A 21,322-nucleotide genomic window follows, 5' to 3' on the forward strand; every position below is an offset into this window, starting at 1 on the left:
CAATTATTTCTGACGTGAGGGTGACTCAATGAATGGGCTTTATTTAACAGGCCTTTGTGAAATCATTTCGTTCGAAAACGGAAACTTTCATGGGACTCTCTTATGCATGGCATATATATATTTTATATGTATACGCATGACCATCGAAGTATGGCGGGAGCTTTGTGCACTCCTTGTACTCACCTGTGCTTTGTCGACAATACCTATACAGTGCAGATTCTAAGGTCTCGTCCAGACTATCAATCATAACTGGCACGTGCTTTGGTATCCAGAGGATGTTTATTGCAAACCATGTTTGATTGGCTATGATTACACCAGGTGTGCGATAAATGAGAATCACGATGTCCAACGAAATATGTTCGATTCCGTTTGGTGGCAATTGGAAAGGTCCATCTAGAAGTCTGACACGTCCATCTCGAAGTCTGCCACGTCCATCTCGAAGTCTGCCACGTCCATCTCGAAGTCTGCCACGTCCATCTCGAAGTCTGCCACGTCCATCTCGAAGTTCGACACGTCCATCTCGAAGTCGGACACGTCCATCTCGAAGTTCGACACGTCGATCTGGAGGTCCGACACGTCCATCTTGAAGTCCGAAACGTCCATCTTGAAGTCCATCTGGAAGTCGGACACGTCGATCTGGATGTCCGACACGTCCATCTTGTAGTCCGACACGTCCATCTGGATGTCCGACACGTCCATCTTGTAGTCCGACACGTCCATCTGGATGTCCGACACGTCCATCTTGTAGTCCGACACGTCCATCTTGTAGTCCGACACGTCCATCTGGATGTCCGACACGTCCATCTGGATGTCCGACACGTCCATCTTGTAGTCCAGAACGTGTTTCGCGTTGTCCCAAACGTACATTGGGAATTCCGAAACGTGTATTTCGAGAGGCTTCACACCAAGCGAAAGTAATACCGTTTTTCGACGAGAACCGCTTTTGCTCCTATGGAAACGGTTGGGCGTAACTGAGCAAAAAATTTCCCTAACGGTCAAGCAGTCTCGGTGAAAAACCGTCGTTCAAAAAACAACAACCTGGAAATATTTAAATGCACACCTGCAAATACAAGGGGGCCAATGTTGGACTCGAAATAAGGAATGGTAAGTTACTTTCTAAACACCTTGGGAACGAGTGGAAATCCACGTGATCATTTTACACAACCACTTACGGCGATGTTTACCGTGACGTCACGTACCCGATCACGTGACCGCGCTCTTTGTTTTGGTTGGGAAAACACCAGCCATGCTTGCCGTCTCTAAGAAGAAGAAGAAGAAGAAAAAAAATAGGGGGCCGAATAAGAAGACCAAAGAAGAAGAAGTGTCAGGCAACACGGAGGTTCTATTTATAACACCGTGTCAGCAAAGAGGTTGCAGTGAAAAAGAAGATTCTGCAATGTCGGTGAATTAAAAAGAATATTGACCATTTTAAAATGTGATTAAAAGTAAACTTTTAAAATTCGAAACATACTTTTACCAACAAATACTTACGGTTAGACGTGCAAGTTAAATAAATGAGCGAAAGAAGGAAAAACAGTAAGAGGAAGGTTGTAAATTCGTAACAATAAAAAAGTTTTATTCAAAAGCGATTACCAATTTTATTCATTTTTTTTTTTTCTTGTCAAAGGAGCCAGAAAAGTGTGAAAATATGTACTATTAAAAAGAAAACATATTGTGGCGTCCAGGCAGAGAAGGGTTGAAGAATGAGTGAAAAGCGGAAATCGCTGTTTCTTTGAGGAGATTGGGGGCTGAGGCGGCGAACTCCACAAATTAGTGGGAAAGGACAAGGTACGTCAGAACGAGACGCGGGAACGGGACAAAAAAACGATTGAGATCAGCAAAAGATGTGGAACGATTTTATAACGATTATAAAACATCACCAGTTGTTTTAATGTAAAATGTTAATTTTTAAATGGAGTCTCCACACCTATTTTTACATTGAAGGGATATTATTGATGTTTTACGTCATAGAGTTCAACTTGAGTCGATAATTTATTTAAATAATACGATTCTTTGAGGTTGGGATATAATTTATTTGTTTGAAGGTTCAGAGTTAAATTTGTAATATGTTTCTGAACATCGATATTCCTGTGAGCAGCACTTCTTAAATCCAGTAATCCTAAATCAGAAATGTGAACGTCGGGCTCCTAGTCCTAGTTTTTGGGTAGGCCCGAGTTGTGACCCTGGTCTGCCCACAAGGCATTTGATGTGAAAACATATTATGTTTTTGGGGACTTTCGAAGAGGAAGAATGATTTATTAGAACTCGTGGTCCATCTGGGCCAACACTTCGAGCTACGTCGACGAACGCACCTGATCGTAGATCTACTGTAGTCTATATACCTCACAAGGGATAATAGCAGGACCCTTGCTACAGCTTCCATGGAGTTCTTACAAGGCGGTTTTTGTGGCGTTTTCCATAGCCGCTTCTCATTACAAAAGTAACAAGAAAGAGTAGCGTGCTTTTAGTGGTTGTTAAGGCTTTTGGGTTAAAACAAATATGGCGACCGAACCACGTGATATATGACGTCATCATTTTTTTTCCTCCAATTTATCCATAGTTGACGCTCAAGAAATTTCATCTTGATTGGATGAAGTTTTGTACTTATTGAATTATGACATCATGAAGGAGGAACCTATGACATCATCATTAACATATGTGATTCCCATGGAGAGTTCTTTACAATGAGGCATGTCTCACTTTTTACTCCCGCCAGGGAGTAATGGATTCCATCGTGTCCGTCCGTGTGTGTGTTCGTGTGTTTGTGAACAAGATATCTGGAAAAGTTCTAAACGGATTTGGATGAAAGTTGGTGGGATGATCGCCCTTGGGATAAGGAAGAATTGATTCGTTTTTGGTGAAGCTCAGGATATTATTCCGGATCCAGGAATTTTTTGAAGGATTTTTTACCATTGGAAGATAGGGCTCCAACTTGACCCACGGTGGGAGTATGCGCTCTACTGAGTGGCGTTCTAGTTTTTCTATGCAGCGCTTTCGGAGATAGAGGTGCAACGTTTTTCAATTTTTCCAAGATTGTGCCCGTACCACGTGACTTATGGTGTCATAATTATCATTTTAAAAATGTACAATGGGAAGTGCACCTATGGTGAAATGTCCTGTCAATCGGACCAACGGTTGCAGAGAAAATCATATTTCTTTTGTGCGGCAAACAAACTCATATATGAAGCTGCGAATATTCACCATGTGTTATAAGCCCGGTTCGTCTATCACAAATGCAGATGCCATGAGTCGGTTACCCCTTCCAGAATCCGTTGGTGATTCGCCTACACCAGGATCCATTATCGCACTGATGGATCATCTGGAAGATTGTGCTGTCGATTCCGGCCAGATCCGCACTCGTACTCGACGAGACGCCGTTCTGTCCAGAACTGTCCAGGCTGTACAGTACAGCTTGGATGGCATTTGCTACCTGAAGGTGACCCAGCTTTTGCGTGCTTTAAAAGCCGCGGATTCATTGTGACGTGCTTTAAAAGCCGCGGATTCATTGTGACGTGCTTTAAAAGCCGCGGATTCATTGTGACGTGCTTTAAAAGCCGCGGATTCGTTGTGATGTGCTTTAAAAGCCCCAAAAGCTGGCTCACCCTCAGGTAGCAAATGCCATCCAAGCTGTACAGCCTGGACAGTTCTGGACAGAACGGCGTCTCGTCGAGTATGAGTGCGGATCTGGCCGGAATCGACAGCACAATCTTCCAGATGATCCAAATGGCCCAGCGAACCGTGGCATCGCCTACATCTCGATTATACAGGCCCGATTAACTGCAGCGCCATCCGAGCTGGGGCGTAGGGATACCATGCGGTCACGGTGTAGGGATACAACGGTGAATATTTGCAGCTTCATACATGACACAAACAAACAAACAGACAGATAGACAGGCAAACAAACGGACGCAAATACAATACCTCTCCTCTGGCAAGGGTAAAAACAACACATATGATGATAACATAACTTTTGTGATATTAGGAAACAATATCCCACTCCCCAAGGAATCGCTGGCTTGAAAACATAGAAGAAAGAACGAGCACTAGTTTTTGGAAACCAGCTACCCAGGCCCTGGAAAGATAATGAAATTTTAATTAGATGGCATCTCTTTGTTACAAACAAACTAACTGCCCAGATGTAACGCTTATGTGGTCAGAATCAACACGTGGGTGGTTGACACTTTGCCAGATCATCACCATGTATGGTATAAATGACGTCGTTAAAATGGCTGCTATATCTACTCATTGTGACGAATAAAGGGTCATTGAATCGTCAATTTTGCTGATCTTGGTGTGAATCATACATGTGTTAAGGTATCCAACATGGAGTCAGTATGGAGTCAGTCAGATGGTAAAGGAGTCAGTATCCAACAACAACATTACAATCGAACCATGTTTTAATTGCAAAAAATGATATGTGATGCCAAAATAACTATGCAGTAGGCCTATACTCACACATTTGCAAAAATGTCTTCGTATGAATGTTCTCATCCATCATATCCCCCCTATTCGAGTTTTTGAGTTCCACTTGAAGGTGTATCAACAACTTTGCTGCAGAATTGCAGCATTCTTCTGCATCACATCCACAGGCAGGAATAAATATTTGCTGCGATTTTGTACATTTGCAGGCATAGTCAGGTTCCTTGTGTCCATAATCTGACGCTCGCTGGAATATTTTGGAGAGTTGCCAACCCTCACATTTTTGGAAAGTTTAAACAATGCCAAAACAGAAAATCCATGTTTCAGATTTTTAAAATGTACATAACACGGTCAAATAGGTCGTTTTGGGGCAAAAAGCCAATTTTTCGAATTTTAGCTCTGAAAATTCAAAATTACTCGCAAGGAAGTAACTGATGATGCATAACTGTTAACTAGAGGACTGTTCTTGATACAGATCATATATATCTGCACTTTGAGTGATGGTTGCCATGGAAACTGCTTTAAATTTGTTCAAATTAACGTTTTTAATGCATTGCTTTCAGTACTTGAATCAAGTAACGCATGATAGAATATAGTGATCAGTGACAGTCCGAATATGAATTGAGTGCAACTTGGCTTAAAGGTTGTCATGCCAAAAGCTATGTTTGGGATAAAACTCTTATTATATGTATTGAAATAATAGTAGTAACATGATTATTGCATGATGCCGAGAACGTTCCGATAAGCCGATAGGCCGGAGCAGTTGCATTATTCCTAAAACAAACAACACTCAATCATTGAGCCAGACTGTTGTCCAATGCTGGTTTAGAGTTTCAACTATCTACCCGATGCTACGTATTCTACTTTAGAAGAACGACTCTATTGTCATCGTTAAAACAGCTGCCAAGTAATTATGCTAATTTGCCAAAAGCAGGTATGGCATCACTGACTCCAATGTCACTCATCATTGCCATCGTCATCATCGCTATCGTGGTCCTGCCTTTCAATGTTTGAGTCCTCGTCATTCTCACACGAAGTGCTGCACATGCAAAGATCAGTGCATGTTAGGTTCTTGGCCCGGCACGAACATCTCTGTGATGAACATTCAGTCTTGCACTGGCACCTTACCATCTCGATAATTGCCTTTGGTGCAGGGAGAATGTCTGTGGTAGTCGGTTTGAGTTGATCACACGTGTCCTTGTGGTATCCATTCTTCAATGGATCGAGAAATGTTTGCTGAGAAATGGCTGATTGACCCCACACATATGCCTGGATATGTACCCGCATGATATGCTGTCTCAGAGCACCAACAGTTGGTGGTAGCCTGTCGTTCTCAGCCATGTTCTTACAGAAGAGATGCCACCGAAGTTCAGGGATGCTGGAAATATTGACACCTTTTGGACAATAAGCTGAGCAGACAAATCTAGCTAAAGTTGTGTACAGGTCCTCTGACAGTTCAGCATCCGTACAGAGCGTAGCAAAGGCAGCTACTATGTCGTCATCGGCCTTCAGATAGCACTGGAACCACTTTGCCTTTCCAAATCTAGCGAACCGCCCAGTATTATCGGCACCTGTGAAAGCGTGGAAGGCTGGCAATGCCTGGGCTCTCTCCTCACCAAGGGCCTTCCAGATTGGCTCAATTTGGATAACACTAGATACCATTGAGATAGATGTGTGTCTTGGCAGCAGATGATAGTTTGCTATTGCAAGAACTAGGACATCTGTATCAGGTGAGAATATCGTCAGCTCAACATCTCCCTTATGTTGCTGTGATGCGGCTATTGCTTGCTTGATCATCAGCGTGTCGGCCTCCTCAAGGTTATCTGCCTCAAATTGGAGACTCCTGTTGCTTGACGTCCGACCAGATGCTGAGACAACTACCACCTTGGTTGAATCATGGTTGTATTCTAGAGTTTTCTCTGCCAAGTAGTCCGTCAAATCAGCCTTGGTTTGATCATGAGACAGAAATCGGCTCATCGTGATGTGTTCGATACTGGTATCATCCTTGACCTGATACTGGACAGGTGCCTTTCCATGACGTCGTTTGGCTCTGGTTGTGCTCTTGAGGGAATCTTGCTTGTATGTATCAAAAACAAGTATTATGTGTTCGAAGCCCCTGGTCAGACTCAACACCCTATCATTGAAACATTCACTGAGATCCTTCACAGTCACCACCGTTGCTGGTTTCTTGGTCATTTTCTGGACAACAACCATTCCATCTATGACTGCGAGCTTCTTGCTATTGCATGTACTGCCATCGGTTGCAATATCAGTGGACGCTGGTGCCATGTGTGTGGCATCAAGCTCATCTTCTGGAGAAGACTGTGCCTCGTTGGCAAACTTCTCCAAGATGTGGATAAGCTTTGACTTGTCTGTGCAAGAAAGTAAGCTACCGTCTGGTGCAAACAGGGCCCTCGGTGTCACAGTGAACTCAAAGTTGCCAATTGCGTCCTTTTGGTTCACATCCCTGCTGGATCTGGAGAGCACCATCAGTCTACCATACAAATCTTTGGTTTCTTTTAGATCCACTGTCTTGTCCCTAATCTTGATTGCTAGTGTTGCATTGCCAGACTTGTACATTCTGTTCTTCTCCTTCTTCACTGGCGCCCATAGGCTGACATCACCATTGATCCGTTCAGCAACAAACTCTTCATAGAGCTTCTGTCCTGTTTCATCAATATTCAGTATCTGTGGTACAAATTCTTCTGGCACTTAAGCATGGGTGACTACATTGAAGAGCTGGTTACCCTCAACTTCAAATGGATTCCCATGACTAAGTATGGCAGTCTTGATTTGGTCAATTGCATTGTGTTCACGCTTGAGGACACTTGGAGAAAGGCCATGGTGCTCACTAATCTCACTTTCCTTGAGTCCAAACTGTCCCTTAAACTCGCAAGACAGACGTGACAGTTCCGGTGCAGCCAAAAAGAATCGTTGTCTGGCATTTGCATTATTTGATATGCCAATCAGACCTGAGTGAACCTTTAGCAATCTGTTCAGATGCTCAACAGCGTGGTCTGCTCCGATCGATACAAATGGGATTCTTGGTGACTGAGATATTGCCTGCTTCGAGCTCCCTCCATGTCTCTGGATCATCTTGCAACTTTTGGTTGCAACACCAAGGCTCCTTTCTGGGAAGAATCATCTTGGCACAGAACGCATTTTGACCAGTTCGTTGATTCTTTCACCTGGCAGGGATTCGCGTCACTCAGTGGTACCTCATGCATCCTGTCGTTGGTCCTGCAAATATCATTAAAATTCTTTAGCTCAAAACAGAAAATCCATGTTTCAGATTTTTACCCCAAAAGCGTTTTTACCCCAAAACTACTGTTACCATGGCAACCAACAGTTAAAATGCAACATTTCATTATCTTATAAAATCCATTGTTAGCTATTTAAGTGTAATCCATCATCAGTTGGTTATCTTGTATTGTTTAAGAATTCTTCAAATTAAAATTTAGAAAAAATTGATTTTCGCCCCAAATCTGCTGTTTCCATGGCAACCAACAGATTGAAAAAATCTGAAACATCATATTTTTATTTAAATAGATCCTAAACTTCTCAAAAATCTATAGGTTTGCTACTCTCCAAGAAATTCCGGCGAAATTACACAAGGAACCTGACTAGCAGCAGTTTTTCACTTCTTGCAGCTGCAAGATACAAGCTCGACACAGTGGGCACAGCAAGCAGAATCATCCAGGCAACTTCCAGTTCATCTTCTGTTTCTCTCCATTCCCCTGTTGACGATGGCAATCCAACATTCTCTCAATCAGCCTTCATTCAACCACATCTTGGCCTGGTAATTCGCCCTTCCATAATGTAACTGGAGAGCATCCTTCATTGTTGGACGATTTTCCATCTCCTTTTTCCCCTTACTGAACATTACAAACCAAGACCAATGTGCTTCGGTGTCAGTTTTCTGCCCTTGTAGTCAGGTTCAGTATGTCCAGATTTAAAGTTTCGTTGGATTTTTTGGGGGATTTGGAAAACTATATATTTTTGGAAACTATATTGTATAGTCAGTCAGAAAACCAATGTTGCTATTTGCACAGAGTCCTGTATGGCGGCCATCTTGGATTTTCAAAATTGCCGCCGTAGAACTAATTTTTCTCAATATCTCAGCTTCTAAATAACATAGAGCTTTGATTCTAATGGCTAAACATACATTTTCAAGGGCCCCGAATCCAATGGTAACAAGTTCGATAAGCTAGACATGACCATAGAGCTCCTATGTGGCGGCCATCTTGGATTTTTCAAACTGGCCGCCGTAAAACTGATGTTTCTCAATATCTCAGCTTCTAAACAACATAAAGCTTTGATTCCAACGGCTAAACATACATTTTCAAGGGCCCCGAATCCAATGGTAACAAGTTCGATAAGCTAGACATGACCATAGAGCTCCTATGTGGCGGCCATCTTGGATTTTTCAAACTGGCCGCCGTAAAACTGATGTTTCTCAATATCTCAGCTTCTAAACAACATAAAGCTTTGATTCCAACGGCTAAACATACATTTTCAAGGGCCCCGAATCCAATGGTAATAAGTTCGATAAGCTAGACATGACCATAGAGCTCCTATGTGGAGCTCCGATACATCGCAGACATGTATGACCTAAGAACCAATCACCCTAGGACCTGGGAAGAACTAGGAGCTGGCAATCTATCAGTAACCAAGAATGACATCCCGTTTGTATCCATTGGACCAGATCATGCATGTGAACATCTGAACAAGCTGATGAAGATTCACTCTGGACTGATTGGCATCTCTAACAATGCCAATGCTAGACAGAGATTCTTCATGGTTACACCAGAATTATCACGCCTGTCAAAAGACTTCAAGAGTCAGTTTGGCCTGGAAGGTGACAAGATCACAGAACATCATGACCTTGGTCCAAGTGCAGTCAAGAGGGAGCATGAAGCAATCAACAAGATCAAGGCTGCGATACTGAGTCACGGGAATCCATTTGACACTGAAGGTGACAAGCTGCACAATGTGATAACGAATGCTTACATCCCAGACGAGTATGTACCACAGATCTTGAACATTGATGTCACTGGTCAGAAGTTGTATGAAGACTACGTGTCGGAGCGTATCAATGCAGATGTTATCCTCTGGGCACCAGTCAATAAGGAGAACAACAAGATGTTCACGTTTGGGAACAAGAGAACCACTGAAACTCAGAGACAGGACTGTGGATCTGAAGGAGACTAAGGAACTGTACGGAAGGCTCATGGTCCTTGCCAAGTCAAACAGAGACGTCAACCAGAAATATGCCATCGGAAATTATGAGTTCACTGTGACACCAAGAGCACTGTTCGCTCCAGATGGGACAATTCTTCCATGCACTGACAAGTCGAAGTTAATTCATCTCCTCGACAAGTTAGCAAGAGCAGAAATTCACCCCGAAGATCAGCAGCAGACACCAGCTGCAAGTGTTCTTCAAGAAGATCCAATGGACACAAGAACTATGGCATCCACATCTAGTAAACCTACAAGTCGGAAGATTGCACTGGTGGATGGGATGGTACTTGTGCATAAGCTGACAAAGAAACCAGCCACTGTAGTGAAAGTCAACGATCTGGGTGAATGCTTCAATGACAGACTCATGTCTCTAACAAAAGATTGTGATGAGATCATACTGGTCTTTGACACGTACAAAAACGATTCTCTGAAGAGTGCTACCAGGGATAAAAGAAGGCAAGGAAAGGATGCAGAACAGTATCAAGTCAGAGATGACACCAACATCAAACACATCCCAATGAGCAGATTCCTTTCTCATGACAAAACAAAGGCTGATCTGACTGACTATCTGGCAGCGAAAACTCTAGAATACAACAGTCACTCATCCAAGTTGATCATCACGTCTGCTTCAGGGCGTACTCGGAGCAACAGTGACCTGCTCTTCGAGGACAACAACCATGAAGAAGCTGACACCCTGTTGATCCACCAGGCCGTGCTGGCATCCCAGCGAAACCCACATGATGCGCAGTTGGTGTTCTTCTCTCCCGACACAGATGTCCTGGTACTAGTCATAGCAAACTATGACCTACTGCTGAGGAATACATCCATTTCCATGGCCTCTGGAATACTTCAAATAGAGCCACTGTGGACAGCTCTAGGGGTCGAAAGAGCAAAGGCGTTGCCAGCCTTTCATGCTTTCACAGGGGCAGACACCACTGGGAGGTTCTCTCGAATAGGCAAAGCAACCTGGCTGCATGTCTACCTCAGAGCAAGTGAAGATGTCATAGACACCGTGCGAATGCTTTCAGATGCAACTGAAGTGACGGAGGACATGTTGTCCACACTAGCTAACTTTGTATGCTCTGCTTACTCTCCAAATGGCATCCACATCAACAGCATCCCCGAACTACGATGGTATCTCTTTTGCAAACACATGGCAGAAAGTGACAGGCTTCCTCCTACTCTTGGAGCTCTCAAGCAGCACATCCTTAGAGTCCATATCCAAGCCAGAGTGTGGGGTCAGGCAAGCATTGCTCAACAGGATCCTCAGCTGAATCCCCTGCAAAACGGCTTTTACAAAGACACGGATGGACAAGTGAAACCAACCACAACTGAGGAGCCTCCAGCCCCCAAGGCCATCATTCAAATGGTTAGATGTCAGTGCAAAACAGACTGTTCTTCATCTAGATGTTCCTGCAGAACAAACAACTTGACTTGTACAGACCTTTGTCAGTGTGACATCCAGTGCCAAAATGATGAGGACTCTCAAGATGTGATGAACGAAAGCGATGATGAGGATGATGATGACTTTACTCAATGATGAATCAAAGCTCTGTGCTCTTTAGAAGGTGAGTTACATCAGTTTTACGGCAGCCAGTTTGAAAAATCCAAGATGGCCGCCAATAGGAGCTCTATGGTCATGTCAAGCTTATCGAACTTGTTACCATTGGATTCGGGGCCCTTGAAAATGTATGTTTAGCCGTTAGAATCAAAGCTTTATGTTGTTTAGAAGCTGAGATATTGAGAAACATCAAGTTTACGGCAGCCAGTTTGAAAAATCCAAGATGGCCGCCACATAGGAGCTCTATGGTCATGTCTAGCTTATCGAACTTGTTACCATTGGATTCGGGGCCCTTGAAAATGTATGTTTAGCCGTTAGAATCAAAGCTCTATGTTATTTAGAAGCTGAGATATTGAGAAAAATTAGTTCTACGGCAGCAATTTTGAAAATCCAAGATGGCCGCCATACAGGAGTCTGTGCAAATAGCAACATTGGTTTTCTGACTGACTATACAATATAGTTTCCAAAAATATATAGTTTTCCAAATCCCCCAAAAATTCCAACGAAATTACATCGTGAACCTGACTATTGGATGCAATGAAAATAACATCTTGGGCAACGCTGCAGATTTTCGTTTGTAAGTCGTCAGTCGTTTCTTGCTTATCTCATGCCTCTGGTACAGCATTCCCTCCGAATAGAACACACAAAAAGAGATGGAAGCTGTTTGGTATTATCTCTGTGACATGGTCATTGCCGATTCCATGTCATCCTGCATCATTCCCCCGTGCAACTTGTAAATCTGCACGCAATTGCAGAGCAGTATATTCACAATCTTTTGCAGCAAGCGACATGTCCTGCAAAGCGAGATTGGGACATGTTTCATCTGATGTGATGGATGAGATAGCAGTCTGCCATAGCGACCCTCTCTAGTGTATGTGCTACAGCCATGGTCTTCAGGTCACTTGGGTACAGCAGCAATGGCTTTGTTGGGTTCAGTAGATGAACAGTGCTGCACCTGAGGCCAATGATCTTCTTCATGTCATTATAGAAGCTCTGTCTTCTCGATAAATACTTTGGATGGATAGCTTGCCCACTACTGTGACAGATATCCTGATACTGGTGCCACACGTAGGACATATCATTCACATGTCTCTGGGGTAGTCCTTGCACCATATCATAACACATCTCATCCAAGTAAATGCCACCAATGGTTTCAGTGTTGGTTCCTTGGGTTAGGTTTCAGCGAGGCATCGAAAAACTCCAACACTCCAAGTGATATTTACCTTCTGCTGTGCAAAGGTCCCCAACAACTTGTGCCAATCTGACCTGCATAGTGATATAATTTACTGCCAGATCGAGTACTTTCTAGAACATGCTGAATGTAGACACATTTTACATACCATCTTTTTTTTCAGTGTTCTGGCAGAACATAAATAGTTCCCAGTTCATCAGTGACATGGAAGATTATCTTGATTGGCTCACTGCTGTTTGGTCCTGTTCAAAGGCTGAATCTCAAGTTTGTGATTAATCCGTATTTGATTTCTGACGCAATCGTTGAAATGTTGTTTCCGTGGTGAAATTCCCATAACATGATCAATGCCAGACAAACATACCCTCGGACTAGTCATCGTCAGTCAGTTCTGCTAGTTTCTGCAAAAGGTCTGTTGACTAAAGATCTCCTCATCGTATGTGTTCATCTCCAACCTGTCGGTGAAAATACCATGCCATCTATTTATTACGTAAGCAAAAATAGCAGAATTTCCCTCTTCCCCTGCAATGTATTCTCCATACGTGAAAGGTGGTGGACTGATAAGACATTGTTCTACACGGAGGGGAAGACGCATGTGATCTCAAAAATTCCTCTCTCGTGCATATGTAAATCCATTGCCTCAAAAAGGGAACCATGACAATTACAACTACATATGGGCAGGGTACAGCCCGAAGTGGAGATCGGTTTCTGAGGTTTGGGACATGGAATGTAGGGACAATGACAGGGAGATCAGGAGAAGTGGTGGAAGTATTGGTCAGAAGAAGAGTGGACATATGTTGTGTGCAAGAGACGAGATGGAAGGGAAGTGGTGTGAGAATGGTGAAGGGTAGGCAGGGACAGAAATACAAGTTTGTGTGGCAAGGGTGCCTGGAGGGCGTGAATGGTGTTGGTGTCCTGTTTTCTGAGGAGTTTGTAGACAGTGTGGTGAGTGTGACTAGAGTGAGTGATAGGTTGATGATGGTGAAAATGATGATTGGAAAGCTCTTGGTGAACGTCATCTCGGGATATGCTCCGCAGGTTGGTCGAAGCGATGAAGAAAAGGACAAGTTCTGGTGTGCGAAAGAGAAGCTGATGGAAAACGTGAAAGATGAGGAAGTTGTTGTGGTAGGAGGAGACCTAAATGGACATGTGGGAAGGAGTATGGATGGTTTTGACGGAGTTCATGGGGGTTACGGATATGGTGTGAGAAATGGAGAAGGTGAAAGGATTTTGGAGTTTGCTGATGGAGCTGATTTGTTGATTTGTAATACTCAGTTCCAGAAAGAGGATAATAAGCTTGTTACATACACGTCAGGTGGGTCGACGACAACCGTCGACTACCTGATGGTGCGTAGGCGAGATAGGGGGCACCTCCGGGACACAAAGGTGATCCCGGGGGAGGAGGCTGTTTCACAGCACCACTTGGTTGTCTGCGACGTAAGGGTGAAAGGTGCGAGGAGAGCTCGGCGGGTGAAGTACCAACCGAGAATGAAGGTGTGGAGGTTGAAAGAGGTGACAGTAAGGGAGGCATTAAAAGAGAGGCTGAGTAGGGTCGAGGATGATGTGGTTGAGCTTGAAAGTGGTTGGATGTCAATGAAAGCTTGTCTGTTGGGAGCCGTTGGTGAGGTATGTGGATGGACAAAAGGACCACCGAGGCACTCGGAAACATGGTGGTGGGATGATGAAGTTGGAAAGAGGATTGACGAGAAGAGGAAGAAGTTCAAGGAGTGGCAGAAGGCGAAGGGTATGGGAGCAGAAACAGCAGAGCATGAAAGTTATAAGGCAGCCAGGAAGGCTGCAAAGAAAGAGGTAGCAAAGGCGCAGGAGGCATGTCGGAAAATGTTCGGAGAACGCTTGGATTCGGAAGAGGGTCAGAACGCAGTATTCAGGATTGCAAAGCAGATAGCGAAAGAGAGGTGTGATGTGATGGGGGTGAGTTGCTTGAAGGATGAAGTGGGACAAATCGTTGTCGACACAGATGGAATTAAAGGAAGATGGAAAATATATATGGAAATGCTGTTGAATACAGAGAATGAATGGGATGGCAACATAGAGAGTAACCCTGTTTTAGGACCGGCAGAGAAGATAACTGAGAAGGAAGTTGAGGAAGCGATAAAAGCAATGAAGGGTAGAAAAGCGGGAGGGCCGACGGGAGTTGTGGGAGATATGTTGAAGGCAGCAGGAAGTTGGGGTGTGAAGAGAATGACAGAGATCTGTAATCTGGTGGTGAAAGAAGGCCGCATTCCAGTGGATTGGGAACTGAGTACCCTCGTCCCTCTATACAAGGGGAAAGGCGACCCTCTGGAGTGTGGCTCCTATCGAGCGATAAAGTTATTGGAGCATGGAATGAAGGTATTGGAAAGGGTGTTGGAGAGGAGGATAAGGAAGAAAGTGAAGATCGACGAAATGCAGTTTGGATTCATGCCAGGAAGAGGAACGACAGACGCACTTTTCATTGTGAGGCAGTTGCAGGAGAAGTACATGGAGAAGAGGAAGAAGTTGTTTCTTGGGTTTGTTGATCTGGAGAAAGCATTCGATAGGGTTCCACGCAAAGTATTGACATGGGCATTGAGGAAGTTAGGAGTGGAGGAATGGTTGATCAGAGTAGTGATGGCAATGTACAAAAGAGCACGCACAGCTGTAAGGACGAAGGACGGGAACAGTGGTGAGTTTGAGGTGAAGGTGGGAGTGCATCAGGGGTCGGTACTAAGTCCACTACTATTTGTAGCTGTGATGGAGGTGCTGGCTCAGAACGTAAAGGAGGGTTTACCGTGGGAGTTGTATGCAGATGATCTGGTGTTGATTGCGGAAAGTATGGATGGACTGAAGGAAAAGATGAACAAGTGGAAGGAATGTATGGAGACAAAAGGTCTGAAGGTGAATATCGGAAAGACGAAGGTGATGGCAAGTGGTAAAGCATGTGGTGAGGTGGAAAGAACTGGGAAGTGGCCCTGTGCTGTGTGTAGGAAGGGTGTCGGAGTGAACTCCATTCAATGTACAATGTGCGCTGAGTGGGTTCATCAAAAATGTAGTGGTCTGAGAGGGTCATTAACCAGTGTGGCAGCTCGGAGACATGCTGAATGGAGAAGGTGGATCAGACTCGGCAACGGTTGCTCGAGTGAGATGTGCATGGAAGAAGTTTCGGGAACTGGGTGGCGTGCTGATGATGAGGGGAGTGTCGTTGAAGCTGAAGGGAAAGGTGTATGCTGCATGTGTGAGAAGTGTTATGATTTATGGGAGCGAGACATGGGTAATGAACGTAGAGCAGCAACGAAGGTTGGAAAGGGTGGAAATGCGAATGGTTCGGTGGATGTGTGGAGTATCGTTGAGAGAGAGGAAGACAAATGATGAATTGCGAAAGATGATGGGAATAGAGCCTGTGATTGATGCTGTGAAGAGGAACAGGTTGAGATGGTTTGGTCATGTGTTGAGGAAGGATGAAAGTGACTGGTTGAGAAGAGTGATGGAAATGAATGTAGAAGGAAGCAGAGGACGGGGAAAACCGAAAAATACTTGGCTAAAGATGGTGGAAGAAGAAATGCCGGCAAGGGGGTTAACAAGGAGAGATGCAGAAAATAGGGCAAAATGGAGAAGATTGTCATGGGGACCGCAAGGCTAACCCCCGCTCTAGCAGGGAAAATGGTCTTTTTTTTTTTCAATCTTTTTTTTTTGTATACTGAATCGAGGCTCGTGAAAGAGCTAACATTTAGACGAAGGTGATGGCAAGTTGTGGCTGTGATCGGCTACTTTACTACAAATCTACAAACTACATCGGCTACTTTCGGCTACTTTAAAATGCATGTTGTTGTTTGTTGTGCATATGTAAATCGATCTCTATCTGTAAGATTAGTATTCCCATCAGTGAAGCGACGGGTCTTGCCTTCAGGTGCATATGAAATGTTTACATTTGGTATTTTGTCACAAATTTTCAAACGAGAGTGCAAACCGATTCTGATGGGTTTGGGTTTATTACCTGACACAGGTTTGTCATCTGCAGATTCACTTGTGGAAGGTAATACGTTCACAAGTATGGATGTGGGAAAAGACGAGTGAGGATAAGAAATAAAATTTTGTCTAAAACCTTTGTGTCTATCAAGGTGATGTCCTATTCCCTGCAATGTTTTTTGACCTACATTGCAGTCAGTGATTTATTTGGTGAAAAGCTGTTGTTACCCGACTCACTTTAAGTGAAAAGCAATTGGTTCATGTCCATCTGTCTTATCAGTTTATGATCGATGAACGTTTATTTAAATTCATTGTTATATTTTGTACACGAATCGGATCATGAATAGGAAGACAAATTTGCCGTTTTACCATACATTGGCTTTGAAATCGTCCCAATCGTGCATGCACACAGAGGAGTGAGATAATATTTTTACCCTGCCTGTCTGGCAGTCAAATAAAAATTGAAAATCATTCCAAAGAGGAAACTTACTGTTTTTTTAGGGACGTTATAAATGACACAAACAGACATGAACGACTAATGTAACGTGTTTGATAGGGTGATGTAATAGACACTGGGTAAAATATCAGTACGACACGTAATTAATGTATTTATATGCTTTTAAACCTTTATTTAAACTAGTGGGGCCTGTTGGTCCATTGGAACAAATTTTCATTTGTCTTTACAGCCTTGTAGCATAAACTTCCTGCTGTAATGCTTGGGCAATAGCTTGCCTTTCACCAGGCACAGATGTGCTTGGGCCAGGGTAGGGGGAGTGGGATTATATGTTCATTATCAAAGGGAGGTGCAAAGCGCCCCTCCCTTTATATAAGGGATCATTTCTATGTATTCAGCTTTAACGTGGGGATTGAAAATAAATTTCTCGGCTTCTACTGGACGAAATCGGCTGCACATTTCAGAAGTAAATGCTTTGTACGTTGAGGTAATATGTTCCAAATTTCAACAACGTCCGTTTATGCATTCTTGAGTTGTATTTAGAAAACCCTTGAACTTACGTTGGTGTCCGTCCATCCATCCATCCATCTGTCCGTCCGTCTGTCCGTCCGCCCAAAATGTGTTGGTGCTCATATCTCAAGGACTATACATTGAGACTAGCTGAATATACATCGGGCAATAGGTCTGGTTAATGGCTTTCGAAACAAATTCCACCTAAGTGCTATCGTTTTTGCTTTAAAATTAAATGTATATAAATATATAAACAAATAAATATATAAAATATATATACACACTGCTGGCGGACGGACGGACGGTGTGTGCTGGCTGTGCTGGTGTGCTGGCAGCACATTTAATGTGCTGGCCCAATGGCCTAATGGATAAAGCACCAGACTCCCAAGCTGGGGGTTGTGGGTTCGAATCCCATCTGGGTTGAATATATTTTTCCCCTTACCCTTTCAAGTCTTTTATATCGTCTTGAATAATGAACAAATTAACATCTTGTACAATGAGCAAATGCATTGTGTTCGTATTTAAAACGTCATTATTCTTAAACCTGAATTTCAGCGTCATTATGAGTATTGTACCACATCAAATTGCTTAAATTGTATGGAAATCAAGGGAGGTGCCCCTTCATTTTTTTGGGACGGTTTCTCTGAATGCAAATTTAATATGGAGACTGAAAATTTGTTTCTCGGTTTCTACTGGTATATACACTTTATACACCTTACAAATTTTTATTTATTTATTCTAACGTGCTGGCTCAATGGCCTAATGGATAAAGCCTAAAGGAATGAACTTTTCCAGAGCATTACTTGGTTCCTCCTCAGAACACAAGGGTAGTCCAGTGTGCACACGATATTTTTTTGAATGCCCCTTATTAGTCCCCTACCGGTGCACACCGGAGGGGACTATAGGTTTGCACTCCGTCTGTCAGTCTGTCTGTCCGTCTGTCAGTCCGTCATGCAAAGAACAGTTTTCCGGACTTTTTTTTCGAAACTCTTAATGCTCGTGATTTCAAACTTGGTACATGGTTTCCTCAGGTTAAGCTCCAGATCAAGTTCGAACTTCACGACATTCCTATCGTTTTTGACAAAGTTATGGCACTTTGAACTTTGGTAATTTCCCCAACAGTTTTCCGGACGACAGACTGCCGGTAGGGGACGTGTATTGCAGCGCAATACTCAGAATGCTTGTTTTGTATTTGGCATTTTCTACAAGCTATGGAGCCCTGGTGTTGGGCTAGCGGCTAGGGTGCCAGCTTAGGATACCTAGGATCCTGGGTTCGAATCCTGGTCGATCGCTGACTTTAACGCCAGGGGGGTTGACTCAGCCTGTCATACCTTCCGAGGTCGGCTAATTGAGTACCAGTTCACTGGTAATTCCCTGTTTGTCGTTAAAGGCGGCAAAAAGGGTTGGCGTCAGGAAGGGCATCCGGCCGTAAAACATTGCTTCAAAAAGGAGACCGAAAAACAACAACAACCACGGTCCCCAAAAAAGGCCAACCCCCTCTTGCGGGGAAAAAATGGCCTCTAAAGGTGGTTTTTTATGGAATGTCCCTTGTTTTCTATACTTTGCCACATGGCACATATCCTTATATAAAGGGGCCTTTTCTATGCCCCTTGCATTTTACCCAATAATTACTATTATCAAATTATACTAATGTTGTTGTTGTTGTTAATGTTATTCATATTAATGAATTATGCTTTGTTAATGTTGTCATTGTTTTTATTACCCTCGCCAGAGGAGAGGGTATTGCATTCGAGTCCGTTTGTCTGTCTGTCTGTTTGTTTGTCTGTTTGTCCGCTCAGAATAAATATGATTTTCTCTGCAACCGTTGGTTCGATTGACAGGAAATTTTCACCATAGAATTGCAACTCCACCTGTTGAATTTTTTAATGATATAATTATGTCATAGGTTTGGCCGCCATCTTGGAAAAATCAAAAACTTTGCACCTCTTTATCTCGGAAAGCGCTGAATAGAAAAAAATGAGACATGGCTCATTGTAAAGAACTCTCCATGGGGAATAAAATATGTTAATGATGATGTCATAGGTGCCTCCATTATGACGTCAAAATTCGACAAGTACAAAACTTCATCCAATCAAGATGAAATTTATTGAGCACCATGTCAGCATAAACTGGTGGAGAAAAATAATAATGATGACGTCATCGGTCACGTGGTTCGGCCGACATCTTGGATAAACCGAAAAACTTTGCACCTCCATATCCCCAAAAGCGCTGAATAGAAAAAAATTGAGACATGGCTCATTGTAAAGAACTCTCCTTGGGGAATAAAATATGTTAATGATGATGTCATGGGTGCCTCCATTATGATGTCATAATTTGACAAGTACAAAACTAATCCGATCAAGATGAAATTTCTTGAGCATAATCTAGGAATAAATTAGTTTAGAAAAAAAAATGATGACGTCATTGGTCACGTGGTTCGACCGCCGTATTTTTGTTTTAATACAAAAGCCTTAAAAACCACTGAAAATACATCCTGGCGAGGGTTTGCAATCTCGGATTGCTCTTTTTCTTGTTTATCTTGTAATTAGAATACCATGCCATGGAGGCCCTATTAATCTGCTCTATCCACCTTAACATGGTGCGCGCGTTTAGAAACATTGGAATTTTCCGGATTATTTGTAGTTAATTATGAACTCAGGCTATCATGACGATCATTTTGGTGTATCACAATCCACATCAGAAAGCTCTAGTAGAACTCCACAAAAAAACTTGTCACACACACACACACACACACACACACACACACACACACACACACACACACACACACACACACATACACACACACCTCATCCATTCATAGTCGATTGAACTATATCCTTGAACATTGTGGAACATAAATCACATTCATAATACGTACTTCCGAGAACCTCCAGTTTATCAATACGTGGACATGTTCTATACCTATAGCGTGGTGTCTAAGGGAAATGAATAAGACTGCTTCAACAGCGCTAAACTTCCGGATGTATTTAACGATCTTTAAAATCATGTGTTAAAATTGAAGTACTGTATATCTATCTATAATTCCACTAATCTCTGTGTGTATGTGTGTGTGTATGTGTGTGTGTATACGACAACGATTTCTCGACAACTACCGGTCCGATATACTTGAAACTTGCCAGGTATATTGCTGGGGACCCGAGGATGTGCCTTTTCAAGGTTTGAAATTAATCGGACAAGTACTTACCGAGCTATGGCGATTTAGCCGTTCGCCGTTCGCTTTGGCGTTGCGAATGGACCAAACCATTTCATGTAAATAGAGGGGGGGGGGGGGTTCTGTGGTCGTTGCGAATGGACCAAACCATTTCATGTAAATAGAGGGGGGGATTGTCACTGTACTCGCAAGCCGTTCGCCGTTCGCTTTGGCGTTGCGAATGGACCAAACCATTTCATGTAAATAGAGGGGGGGGGGATATAATTTTAGATAGATATATAGTAATCTCTGTGTGTGTGTGTGTGTGTGTGTGTGTATGCGACCGCTGTTTCTCGACAACTACCGGTCCGATATACTTGAAACTTGCCAGGTATATTGCTGGGGACCCGAGGATGTGCCTTTTCAAGGTTTCATATTAATCGGACAAGTAGTTACCGAGCTATGGCGATTTCTTTACCAAACTCCGCAAGCCGTTCGCTTTGGACCAAACCATTGCATGTAAATAGAGGGGGGGGGATTGTCACCGTACTCGCAAGCCGTTCGCTTTGGACCAAACCATTTCATGTAAATAGAGGGGGGGGATTGTCACCGTACTCGCAAGCCGTTCGCTTTGGACCAAACCATTTCCTGTAAATAGAGGGGGGGGGGGGGGGGGATTGTCACCGTACTCGCAAGCCGTTCGCTTTGGACCAAACCATTTCATGTAAATAGAGGGGGGGGGATATAATTTTAGATATATATATAGTACGGGCATGCCCTAGTATACTTAAACTGTGCGAGTATCGTGTTTCCGAACGATTTAATTTACTCTGTGACTGATTTGTTCTC

The 21,322-nt window shown here is 43.3% G+C and overlaps 1 long non-coding RNA gene across 1 annotated transcript in view; it reads left to right on the forward strand.

Moving 5' to 3' along the window:
* Positions 1–1,714: 1,714 nt before the first annotated feature.
* LOC144893140 (uncharacterized) overlaps positions 1,715–21,322 on the forward strand; it is a 30,607-nt gene continuing 10,999 nt past the window's right edge. Inside the window, exon 1 of the long non-coding RNA XR_013624207.1 lies at positions 1,715–1,788. This is a non-coding gene — a long non-coding RNA (uncharacterized LOC144893140). The remainder of the gene's footprint in view (positions 1,789–21,322) is intronic.

This window comes from Myxine glutinosa, chromosome 8 (assembly GCF_964187855.1).
Source record: "Myxine glutinosa chromosome 8, kmMyxGlut1.1, whole genome shotgun sequence".
Lineage (NCBI taxonomy): Eukaryota > Metazoa > Chordata > Myxini > Myxiniformes > Myxinidae > Myxine > Myxine glutinosa.